The following is a 13,920-nucleotide window of genomic DNA, read 5'->3' on the forward strand; positions in this document are numbered from 1 at the left end:
CTGTATTGTGTGAACGCTAATGGGTACCTTAATAGTTTGTTGTTGTGTCTACTTGTACTTCTGAGCCACTTCTGTGCTGCTGCATTAGAAATTGCCACTGGGCCCAAAACAGTGACAGGTTTTCTGTAACCCAAAAAGATGAAAAACCAACTGGTAAAAATAAAACAAACACAGGCTCCGATCTTACTTGAACCACTCACTGTAGCTTTATTGTTAAGCGCTTTTCGTCAACACTATTGGAAAACTTCTTCAGACAACAAGGTACAACAAAGCACTCCTTTTAACACTAAAAGGGTGCCAACATTAACAATTAACGCATCACTCTATTTAATCAAATGAATAATTAATTAATTAGCAAGTGTGGTAACCCTGTTCACAAACTTGACACTCAACTTAAAAAATCCAAGTGGAAAAAACGTATAAATGTAGATGAAATATACTTTTCCTATTGAAGCAACAATCTTTCTTTAAAACACGTACCTGCATCTGTGTTTAAAAATGTAAAACTTCACACTTTTAATAAACGTTGTTTCTGTAAGGCAAGTTTCTGGTATATCAATACACAATTTTAAAAATCTCAGCATCAAGTCTCTACAGGTAAGCTTCACTAAAACATTCTTCACTAGTTTTGATCGTATTTGAGCAGGTATATTGTATGCATCTGGGAAACTGACTGCATATGCAATTACTCATTCTAACAGCATTAAGCTATTCAATTTTGTATATACAATATATACAAGGACGGAGTTTCCTTGTCACAAGGTCTGAGTTTCCTTGTCAGGAGGATCCTTATCAAAAGTGAGAGTGGTTTCTAATCAAACATAAAGAAAAGGAAGAGAGAAAATTCATTCATTCGGAATGTTAATGACCCTAACTATAGTCATATATCTATCCCTTTGGTATGAGAGGGAGTTTTTATAATGACACCACCACAAGTGGTATAAAAGAGTATGGGACTCCAGGACAGGTATATGTTTATTAAGTATGGAGGACACAGCTGTAGTTATTTGGTAAAATGGTCTGAGCTCACTAAAAATGATAGCACTTTATAGTTACTGGAAAAAGGTACTTTTGATAACATTTCAGAAAATCTCAAAAATAAACTGAAACAAACGGGTAATAAGGTATCTGCTTCTTGTTGGTCAACTTTTAATACCTGGTAAGAATCTAAAAATAAGGAAAAGGAACCTGTACTTAGAAGCTTAAAATATAACTGAGCTACATTAAAATCACAGTTGCAACTGGCTAACAGAACAGTAAATATATTACAAAAATGCACAGATAAGAAATGCCATTCCTGGGGTGCATATCCATTGACAGTTCAAAAAATTATCAGTCAGCAGACAGATCATCAGATGATGACTGGCCTCTGTTACCTTCTGCACCCCCTCCTCCTTATGACTCATCCTTGCCTAAAGAAGCTGATAGTTCTCCCTCTCTGAGAGGGCGTGTGGAGGTGAATTTTGTAGAAACAAGTATCACTTCTCCAGATACAGCCAAACTTTTTTCCAGCTCTTCCAGAAATCCCTCTGGGTCAGTTTATAACACCAGACTCAATTTGCAATGTTATTCACTACTTACCATAATACTGTCATATCAAATGTTAATGTGTATAGCTAATAAAGGGAAACAGTTGTATCACAGACATAAATAAGGAAGAAATGTTAAACGTGGGAAAACTGAAAGGATTTCCTAATAAAAGCTCATCATCAAAAACTAGTACTTGGGTAAGATTAGGCATATTATTACCCAATTCCCAATTGTTATAGACTGGGAGGAATATCAGTGAGTATCCCCTATGAAGCAAACTGCAGGAAAAAAGACAGATTTTGACTCTTCTATTGATTTGATTATGAGTCTGCTTGTCCACCCTGCGTTCGCATGGGTTTCCTCCAGGTACTTCAGTTTTCTCCCACACTGCAAATACATGCATCTGGGGTGTTTCTCCCCAGGCCTCCACTGAAAATAGGCTCTGTCCTAGTTAGACTTTCCCGGTCAACAAATGTTAACCAAATAAATAAACAAATAACAACATTCTGAGACATACAGATGATGGATTTCTAGCTGCTAGAAATAACCTGTTAAAAGCCATTACCAAAACAAGCCCCCCTACTCTTAATTGGGAAAGAATAAACGCTATTACGTAGGAAGAGAATTAATCTATTGATGCATTTTTGCAACAAATGATGCAACATTTGAAGCCTTCTCTGTGCATCCAGAACCAATGGAACGTGTGGCAGCCAATGGGTTGTCAGCTGCTTTTTGTAGAGGGATTGTTACCACCAATACAAGAACAGATTAAAAAGGGTTGTTTGAACTGGCCAAGCCCAGGCATTCATGAAATTATAAATCAGGCACAATATTTAGCAAATAATATACTCAGTGCAGAAAAAGAACAAAAGAAAAAATAGTAGATAATTGGCTGCAGCAGTTCAGTACCAACTCTTGAGGCTAGGGAAGAGGAAGAAGACATTGTGGGGAAGTGGTAGATTCAGATTCTTTCAGCAACCCCCAGGGAAAATTATTATCCCCCTGATATACCACCACCTCTGGAAGGTGCACACGTTTAACTGCTTGTTTTAATTGTGATCAAACTGGGCATTGGTGAAATTACTTTTCAATATCTAAACAGCAAACAAGTTTGCCAGATGTCCAAACTCCACACCAACCTGAAAGAAACTCCCCTGTATGTAATACTGCTTTGCAGCCAGCATTGTGGCAGCAACCTCATGAGCAGGAACCACAGTTGTTTTCCTTGGAGCCAATTGATCAAAAAGGTCCTTAAATACATCTATTCCATTTCTTGTCAATGCAGAAACTACTAGATCTATGATTACTTCAGCAATGCTGAACACCTTCAATTCAGGGTATAGGCATGTCTGGAATTCCTTTAGACTACCCAGAAACTAAACCTATTCCTACTCAAATTGGTCTTCAAAAAGAACAGCATACTTGTATTGTAGGAAATTTGGCGTTTTTAAAAGAGTAGTAGAGATTTACTATGTAAGCTTAGTTGTAGTGTTTATTGCATACCTGACAGTGTATTTTTAGGTGTACAGATGAAGATGCCCTTTTTGCTATTATAACATCAGAACAAAATGAAAAAAATCCTGGTGCAGAGAAATTAAATGTTATCCTTCCACAGCTCTGGACTACCCATAAAAATGATTTAGGACTCATAAAGGATGCAGAACCAGTGTATATAACAGTAAAGCCTTATGAGCACCTACCTATGGTAGTTCAGTATCCTTTATCCATAAAAGCAGAGAAAGGAATTGAACATATTTCAGTTTTGCTAAAACAAGGTATCATTGTCTTAACTTGCAGTCCTTGTAATACTCATATTTTACCAGTTAAGAAACTGGGAAAAAGTACATGTAGGTTTGTACAAGATTTAACTACAGTGCATGCCGTAGTAGTACCAACATTTCCAGTTATTCATAACCTGCAACAATATTCCTTCAGATGGCACAACCATCTCACTGACAGATATTTCATCTGCTTTCTTTAACATCCCTTTGCTTCCAGATAGCCAATACCTGTTTGCATTTACTTATAGATGACAGCAATATCACGAGAAGAGCACGTAGAATCTCTCACCCTTTTCTGTAGAGAAATAAAGAAACAGATAAGATTAAGTTTCCTTGTGGTCTACTTTGATTCAATATGTAGATGATTTGATTTTAGTTCAAGAATTTCACATGACCGTAAACAAGACAATATTTTTCTTTTGACTCAGTTAGCAGAATTGGGATTTAAGGTTAATAGAGATAAATTGCAGTTATGTAAATTACATGTTAAATACTTGGTGTATCTTATTTCATAAGGTGCTGACAGATTTTCCTTCATATATTGCTGTGATCTAAACTATACCATGCCATATTTCAATAAAACAGTTGCAAGCTTTTATGGGATTCACAGGTTACTGTCGACATGGATTTCTAACTATGCAGAAATAATGAAACCTCTGTTAGAATTATTAAAGAAAGATACTCCTGAACCTTTACCCTGGCAAGATTACCATGAACAAGCTTTTGTCAATTGAAAACGTTACTTTTAAATCCTCCTGCACTTGGATTACCAGATTATTCTAAAACATTTTTTTCTGTTTTGTAGTAAAATAAAGCAGCATTAGGATTATTAGCACAACAAAGAAATGATGGTTTTAGACCAGTTGCTTATTTTAATATGAATCTTGATCTGTAGCCATCGCCCACTGCCTTAAGGCAGTGACTGCAGTGGCGCAAATAGGAGACATGGAGGCTGCACTGACTCTTGGGCATGAGATTTATGTGGCAGTTCTGCATTTTGTAGAACTTTATTTTTGAAGATTAAAACCCAATATTTATCTGCAGCATGATTGTTCAGTGTTCACCACTTAACCCTACCTCTTTAATCCCTCCAGTGAATGAGGGAGAACCTCGTGACTGTGCAGTTGTTGCTAACACTCTGCTTCTTTCTAGATTAGATTTGAAAGATGTTCCTTTACAGAGTCCACATCTAATTCTTTTTGTGGCTGGCTCCTCTGTTCCAAGAGATGACGGTGAACTCATAGCAGCCTCCTCTGTTTACACGTATGACAGAATTTTATTAAATGGACAATTAAATAGAAATGTATCTGCTCAAGCAGCTGAGCTTGTAGCTATAATCAAAGCCTTTAAGACTGGCAGAGATCAGTCAGTAACAATTCTTACAGATTTTTGTTATGCTTATGGAGTAGTTCATGATTTTGGTGCACTTTGAAAATAAATGGGTTACTTATTATCAGCAGGGACAGTCATTAAAAATGTTTTTGTTTTTTTTAACAAATTGTTAGATACTTTATCATTATCAAGGAAAGTAGCTGTAATGAAATGTGTGATGATTTCTTTGTGACAAAGTGTAATACTTTTGCAAACATGGTGGCAGTATAGGTTCTATTGTCTTATCCTGTTTAGGCTATATTTTTACAGCAATTGAATGAAAACAACTTTTCTTTACAGGAGATATTGTTTTTTCAAGACCAGACAGAGGACTCTGAGAGAAGGAGGTGGATATGCAGTTGCTGCAGCCACTCTCTAGACCTTTTATGACACCATCCAGATGGTCATCTAGTAGCCCCCACAAACTTTCTTAAATCAGTTGGTAAAAATTTACCATCTGCCTTTCCATTTTGGCATAAATGCATTAATAAATCAGATTTCCAGTGATTGGCATGCCCCTCATCTCTCAGAAGTTGCTCAACATTTTGTAAATATTTCTGTAGTTTGTTTAGAACATAATGTATCTGAATCACTACCTGTACCTCTTCAGTCATTGAAAAACCCTTGGGGCCATTCTCATTTTTTGCAGCTGGACTTTATTGAACTTCTACAAGTGCAGAAATTCAGATACACACTAACTGTACTTTACATTTTTTTCTGGATGAGTAGAAGCATATCCATAAATAAAGAATGATGCACACACTATAGCAAAAACGTTAACTGAGCTAATTCCTAGATTTGGTCTTCCCTGTTGCAAATACTCCAGTCAGGGCTCCCATTTTACTAAAACACAGAAAATTGGTCACAGTTCCTTAGCCACATGGAATGAATTAACATGGATAAAATAAACTTGATTCAATTTTATCCGAAGATAAAACCAATCATTAAAAATAAATGCTTTCATCTCCATACTTGGAAACTTCATCAGACAATCAATTTGAGAAACTGTGACCAATTTTCTGTGTTTTGGTTGGTCTTTTGCGTTTTTTTCATTTGGCTCAGTTTGTTTTTCCCATTTTACTAGTCAAATGACACAGCAACTTTGTAAGATTTTGAATGTTAAATTGCAGTTCCATTGTCTCTACAGACCACAGGCTTCTGGGATAGTGGAAAGAGCCAATCAAACATTAAAAGTCAGATTAACTAAAGTGGAAACTGGTCTTATGGCCAGAAGCATTTCCTTTAGTTTTATTTAAAATTAAAAGTGCAGTAGGTATGCCTAGAAAATTGTCTCCTTATGAAATCCTTATGGGCAGACTCATGAAAATGCCTGCTACCCCTCTCCCTAAAAACTTAGAATTGCAAGACTGATTAAACCATGCTTTCATGTTGCAAATTTCCGTTCTAGTTTGCAGAAATACTATAGTGCTATTCTACATGCAGCACAATGACCCACACAGCAGGATCATCATGACCTGCAGCCAGGGACTTTGTCTACACTAATGTAAATTCCCAAAGAAACTCACTTAGCACCAGATAGAAAGGACCATACTAGGTTTTGTTCACAACTGTTATTGCCGTCAGTTGTAAGGGCCTCTCCACATGGATCCATGTGTTGCATGTCTGAAGACCTCCCGTGAGATGATGAGATGAGCACAAGTGAGATACCACTGATATCATATCATGTTAACCAGCAGAACCTATCACTAGCCAAACTGAAAGAAAAAAAAGCAGGGGCATTGTTGCATCCAGAAATGACAGTCTATAACGTATTGTCATCCAACCCAAATCTGGAAACAAGTGCAAACTATTTACCATCCAACTTGATTCCACATCCTCCAGCCAGATTATATCCAGAACTGAATGCTGTTAAATTACCCTTTTACCAGACCAGGAAGTTATATCACCTAATTCTGCTTCCTCATCCTGGTCTAATTTAAACTCCAGTGATTCTTTTTCCACACAACAACATTTTTCCTTGCTTCTAATTCCAATATTGCAGAGTCATTCTGCCTTTCAGACATGAAGTTAGACATTGCCTTATCTAGACAGTGTTCTTTTTCAAAGTCATCAGCGATTAAAGCCCTTGCTTGAAGACTTTCTGTGATCGATTTTATTTGCACAATGGACAACCCATCCAACATTCCTGTTGGCAGTTTCTTCAAAATTCTCTCCAACCCCAAAATGCTCATTCTTCCTACTGACTGATTACTATAACAGTTATTATGATTTTCATTAGTATTTAAATTCTCCTACTTTTACCATCCAGAACCATAAGTGTGTCATCTTCTGTAACTGTTGGAACTGTAAGTACCGAATCATTTCTTAATAGACATACATGCTTTCCTAAAAATAGAGACAGATGTTTGGTTAAAATTCAAGCAAGAATACCTGGATGGAATCCTAAATTTAATACTTTTTCTGCTGCCTTGCATACTCTGCTGGGTTTGTGCACATATTCCTACTGCACATGATACATACATACGTACATACAAATATTTTGAGCATGGCATTAATCCCCGTCTAGCTTGCCGATATAAAAAATATCTAAACTAGTACTAGGGATGTAAATACTGTGGGAAGAAATAGCCATAGAATTGTTATGGCTAGGCTTGTATAGGCCCTAGGGCCGATAGCCTAGTACCAACCTATGAACCTATGACCCTTTAATGTAATTCTGTAGTCTGTTCCATGCATCAGTTGCTGTCTCATAGAACCAGTTAGTACACTTCTGATTCCTATAGAATCTTCTACATAGGTTATCTGATGATTCTCCAGTACTTTCTGATAACCCCAAACATTCCCAGAGGTAGTTGTCTCTAAATGCCCTACATACCTGAATAAGATCTCCTCTTAGATATCTATAAAAGACACTGTACAAATTCAGATATTTTAGCCCTTCATAATAATTAAGAAAAATGGTTGGCCAAGGAGTATACCCAATCCACAGTGTTACATTTGTTTGTTGAATAATAAACAAATAGACATATCAATGTACCCGATTATGTATGAACCAAAAGTGCATAAACTAATTCATCCACCAAATGCCAAATGTAAACAGTACAGTATTGTAGATACGAATCAAAAAACACTGGCAATCTTCTAGTAAATATTTATTCCAAAAGGTTCAAATGGAGTTAAGCGCTTTCTTCCTGAATACATGTGTGATGGCCCTCCAATGGACCACAGTAATCAAGGAGCCTCAGTCCTCACAACTGGCAATAGTGGGGATGTACACTTCTAGTAGCCCCCACAAACTTTCTTAAATCAGTTGGTAAAAATTTACCATCTGCCTTTCCATTTTGGCATAAATGCATTAATAAATCAGATTTCCAGTGATTGGCATGCCCCTCATCTCTCAGAAGTTGCTCAACATTTTGTAAATATTTCTGTAGTTTGTTTAGAACATAATGTATCTGAATCACTACCTGTACCTCTTCAGTCATTGAAAAACCCTTGGGGCCATTCTCATTTTTTGCAGCTGGACTTTATTGAACTTCTACAAGTGCAGAAATTCAGATACACACTAACTGTACTTTACATTTTTTTCTGGATGAGTAGAAGCATATCCATAAATAAAGAATGATGCACACACTATAGCAAAAACGTTAACTGAGCTAATTCCTAGATTTGGTCTTCCCTGTTGCAAATACTCCAGTCAGGGCTCCCATTTTACTAAAACACAGAAAATTGGTCACAGTTCCTTAGCCACATGGAATGAATTAACATGGATAAAATAAACTTGATTCAATTTTATCCGAAGATAAAACCAATCATTAAAAATAAATGCTTTCATCTCCATACTTGGAAACTTCATCAGACAATCAATTTGAGAAACTGTGACCAATTTTCTGTGTTTTGGTTGGTCTTTTGCGTTTTTTTCATTTGGCTCAGTTTGTTTTTCCCATTTTACTAGTCAAATGACACAGCAACTTTGTAAGATTTTGAATGTTAAATTGCAGTTCCATTGTCTCTACAGACCACAGGCTTCTGGGATAGTGGAAAGAGCCAATCAAACATTAAAAGTCAGATTAACTAAAGTGGAAACTGGTCTTATGGCCAGAAGCATTTCCTTTAGTTTTATTTAAAATTAAAAGTGCAGTAGGTATGCCTAGAAAATTGTCTCCTTATGAAATCCTTATGGGCAGACTCATGAAAATGCCTGCTTCCCCTCTCCTAAAACTTAGAATTGCAAGACTGATTAAACCATGCTTTCATGTTGCAAATTTCCGTTCTAGTTTGCAGAAATACTATAGTGCTATTCTACATGCAGCACAATGACCCACACAGCAGGATCATCATGACCTGCAGCCAGGGACTTTGTCTACACTAATGTAAATTCCCAAAGAAACTCACTTAGCACCAGATAGAAAGGACCATACTAGGTTTTGTTCACAACTGTTATTGCCGTCAGTTGTAAGGGCCTCTCCACATGGATCCATGTGTTGCATGTCTGAAGACCTCCCGTGAGATGATGAGATGAGCACAAGTGAGATACCACTGATATCATATCATGTTAACCAGCAGAACCTATCACTAGCCAAACTGAAAGAAAAAAAAGCAGGGGCATTGTTGCATCCAGAAATGACAGTCTATAACGTATTGTCATCCAACCCAAATCTGGAAACAAGTGCAAACTATTTACCATCCAACTTGATTCCACATCCTCCAGCCAGATTATATCCAGAACTGAATGCTGTTAAATTACCCTTTTACCAGACCAGGAAGTTATATCACCTAATTCTGCTTCCTCATCCTGGTCTAATTTAAACTCCAGTGATTCTTTTTCCACACAACAACATTTTTCCTTGCTTCTAATTCCAATATTGCAGAGTCATTCTGCCTTTCAGACATGAAGTTAGACATTGCCTTATCTAGACAGTGTTCTTTTTCAAAGTCATCAGCGATTAAAGCCCTTGCTTGAAGACTTTCTGTGATCGATTTTATTTGCACAATGGACAACCCATCCAACATTCCTGTTGGCAGTTTCTTCAAAATTCTCTCCAACCCCAAAATGCTCATTCTTCCTACTGACTGATTACTATAACAGTTATTATGATTTTCATTAGTATTTAAATTCTCCTACTTTTACCATCCAGAACCATAAGTGTGTCATCTTCTGTAACTGTTGGAACTGTAAGTACCGAATCATTTCTTAATAGACATACATGCTTTCCTAAAAATAGAGACAGATGTTTGGTTAAAATTCAAGCAAGAATACCTGGATGGAATCCTAAATTTAATACTTTTTCTGCTGCCTTGCATACTCTGCTGGGTTTGTGCACATATTCCTACTGCACATGATACATACATACGTACATACAAATATTTTGAGCATGGCATTAATCCCCGTCTAGCTTGCCGATATAAAAATATCTAAACTAGTACTAGGGATGTAAATACTGTGGGAAGAAATAGCCATAGAATTGTTATGGCTAGGCTTGTATAGGCCCTAGGGCCGATAGCCTAGTACCAACCTATGAACCTATGACCCTTTAATGTAATTCTGTAGTCTGTTCCATGCATCAGTTGCTGTCTCATAGAACCAGTTAGTACACTTCTGATTCCTATAGAATCTTCTACATAGGTTATCTGATGATTCTCCAGTACTTTCTGATAACCCCAAACATTCCCAGAGGTAGTTGTCTCTAAATGCCCTACATACCTGAATAAGATCTCCTCTTAGATATCTATAAAAGACACTGTACAAATTCAGATATTTTAGCCCTTCATAATAATTAAGAAAAATGGTTGGCCAAGGAGTATACCCAATCCACAGTGTTACATTTGTTTGTTGAATAATAAACAAATAGACATATCAATGTACCCGATTATGTATGAACCAAAAGTGCATAAACTAATTCATCCACCAAATGCCAAATGTAAACAGTACAGTATTGTAGATACGAATCAAAAAACACTGGCAATCTTCAGTAAATATTTATTCCAAAAGGTTCAAATGGAGTTAAGCGCTTTCTTCCTGAATACATGTGTGATGGCCCTCCAATGGACCAGTAATCAAGGAGCCTCAGTCCTCACAACTGGCAATAGTGGGGGATGTACACTGGGGGGGATGATAGGTTCACACACAGTATTTCCAGATGCAGCTTGCTGCATCAAGTGCAGTTTCCCTTAAGAGCACACAGAAACCACAGTCAGACCGGGGCTGGTTTCTCCTTCTTTCTCCAGATCCCTAGGAAGAGTCCCCACTGGCACAGTTATAGACTTGAGATCTCAGCTGAGTGACCAAGCCAAGACCCCCCAACATCCTCTCTGTCCAACCAGTGCTTCGTGTCCCTGCCCAAGTAGTTGACAGACACACACACACGCTTTGAGGTTTGATACACACACACACACACACACACACACACACACACACACACACACACACACACACACACACACACACACACACCTGAGAAAGGCTGGCACAGGTTTACTAGCTATCCTACTTCTGCCCAGACTATATGGTAGCTACCGCTGCCACCAGTCAACTCCTTACAGCTACTTTAAGGTCCTTAATTTATTTATTTATTATTTATTTTACATTTGTTGACCGGGAATGTCTGACTGAGCCGAGGCCCTTTTTCAGCAGAGGCCCAGGGAGAAAAGCTCCAGTACATACAAGTATAACATTAAGTACATTAGTATAGATTTTATACAAGTCAAATACAGCTAAATCTTTTACAGATAACAATTGGTTGCACATATATTAGTTAAGCAGAAAGTAATATAAAGTACAAAAATCAGGTGTTTTTTTTTTTTTTTTTTTTTATCAAATCAGACCAGTAGGTATGCGAGTATTACAGAGGAAGTACATAGACTGAGGAAAAGTTGAGAATGGAAAGTTTTCAAGGAGGGTTTGAGCATTGGCAGATCCATTTCTTATTGAAATATTCCTTTAGTGTTAGTTTAAACTGTTTGGGATGTGCCTGTGTTCGATTCTCGAGGGGAAGTTTATTCCATTCAATAGAAGGGCAGTAGCTATATACGTTTTGTCCTGCTTTAGATTTGGGCTTGTAGATTTTTAGAAGGTCTTGGGAAGTGCTACAGAGGTTTCTTGTAGGTGTATAGTGGGAGATAATAGAGTGTAAGGCTGGACAGAAAGATGGCTGATATAGGATTGAGTGTATGGTTTGGAGCTGAGAGAGAAGGAGGAGTTGGGGCATTTCAAGCCAGTTTAAGTATCTTAGTGAGAAACAGTGGTGAGATTTGTAGGGTTGTTGGGCTGCAAATCCAGCTACTTTGTGATAAGTAGTCTGAAGTCTAGCAAGGAGAGAGGAGTTAAGGTTAGTAAGAATTTGAGAGCAATATGTTAAGCAGGGAAGAAGATAGGCATGAGTGAGGGCTATTCTGGCTTCCTGAGTAAGAAATTTGTTATTTCTATATAGTAGACCGAGCTTAAGGTGGGTTTTCCCGATACAATTATTTATGTGGAGATCAAATTTTAGTTGGTCATCAATTGTAATACCAAGGAGTTTAAGCTTGATTCGGCTATGATTGGTGTCCTATTGAGTGACTGGATAGCGAAGGAGGTCTTGATGTGGTTAGCTGTTTTAGGGAGGAAGAGTAGGAGTTTCTTTTTTTAGGGTTTAGGATGAGTTGGTTGTTGAAGAGCCATGTTTCTATTGAGTTAAAGGATGACTGGGTAGCTGTTAGGAGTTCTGAGTGAGAGTTAGTTATAGTTATAACTGTAGAGTCATCAGCATATTGTATAATAGAGGAGTGTGGGCAGGAGGTATAGAGCAAGTTTGTGAAGATGTTGAAAAGTAATGGCTCTAAAATGGATCCTTGAGGGACTCCCATTTGTATTTGTAGTGGAGTTGATAGGGCAGTATCCCATTTTACAGATTGGAATCTTTCTCTAAGATAGCTTTCAAACCATGCCACTGTATCAGGAGAGAAATTGAGGTTGGATAGTTTGTTTAGTAGAAGAGAGTGAGAGACAGTATCAAAGGCCTTAGAGAGGTCAAGGAAGAGACAGGAGATAAGTTTATGGTCATCTCTGGCCGAGGAAATAGTATTAAGAAAGGATAGGAGTGTCATATAGGTACTATGCTTTGGTCGAAAACCATGTTGAGTAGGTGTAAGTAGGTTTTCCTGTGAGAGATGATCCATGACTTGAGTATGAATGCACTTTTCAAGAACTTTAGATAGAGGGGAGAGGATGGCAATAGACATAAAGTTAGAGATTTCAGTGGAGTTACCTCCTTTGTGGATAGGTATGGTATAGAAATGTTTCCAGATGGAAGGTACTTTAGATTCTAAGATGGAGCGTTTTATGAGGATAGAGATACGAGAGGCAAGTGAGCGGGCAGCTGACTGGAGAAAGTAGGATGGGATGTTATCTGCAGATACAAAGCAGGGTTTAAGTTTGGAGAGTAAGGTACGAATGTGGGTTGTGGGGATGGGCTTGAGAGAAAAGATTTTTGAAGGAGTTGTTGTAGAAGAGAAATCTGGGTTTGAGGGGTTCTTTGTATTGGAGCTATTTGAGTTAAAGAGATTGGATACTGATTCAACAAAGTAAGTGTTGAAGGTGTTTGCTGTGTCTACTGGTGTCTTTTCTGGAGTGGGTTTGGGTGAGGTAGGGTTTCCCGGATGGAGCATTTGATTGATTGTGTGCCAGAAATTTTTTGGGTCTGATTTTAGTGTTGAAGGGGGGTTATAGTAGAATTCGTTTTTGTCTTTTTTGATTAGTCTTTTGACCAGGTTTCTTTGTTCTATGTATCTTTGTAGATCATAGGGATTTTTTTGTTTGAAGCCATTTTTTCCAGGACTTATCTCTAGACTTCATGAGAGTTCTTGTGTTTTTTGTTAGCCAAGGAGATATGTTAGCTTTTGTCCTGATTTTACGAGGTGGGGCTACTGAGTTAACAATATTCAGAAAAGTAGAGTTGAAAGCAATGACAGCCTCATCTAAAGGAAGCTGAGTGAGGAAGTCCCAGTTTACTCTTGATATTAGAGTGTTAAAAGTTTCTGGGTTAAAATTGGAGAGATTATGCCTGGTAAAATATTGTGTGGTTTTGGGCGGTGACTAGTATATCTTAGCACTTTTATAGGTGAGTGGTCAGTCAGGGAATCAGGAAGAGTTTCAGGATTGTGATATTTGGAGCTGAGACAAGTATCCAATCTATGAGGGCAGTTGTAGTGTGGGTGTTGTTAGAGTGTGTTGACTTAGTAATTAGCTGGGTAAATCCATATAGATTAATATTGTGCATGGATCCAAGGTTATTAAGGG

Source organism: Protopterus annectens, chromosome 4.part1 (assembly GCF_019279795.1).
Source record: "Protopterus annectens isolate FY-2018-M chromosome 4.part1, PAN1.0, whole genome shotgun sequence".
In the NCBI taxonomy this organism is placed as follows: Eukaryota; Metazoa; Chordata; order Ceratodontiformes; family Protopteridae; genus Protopterus; species Protopterus annectens.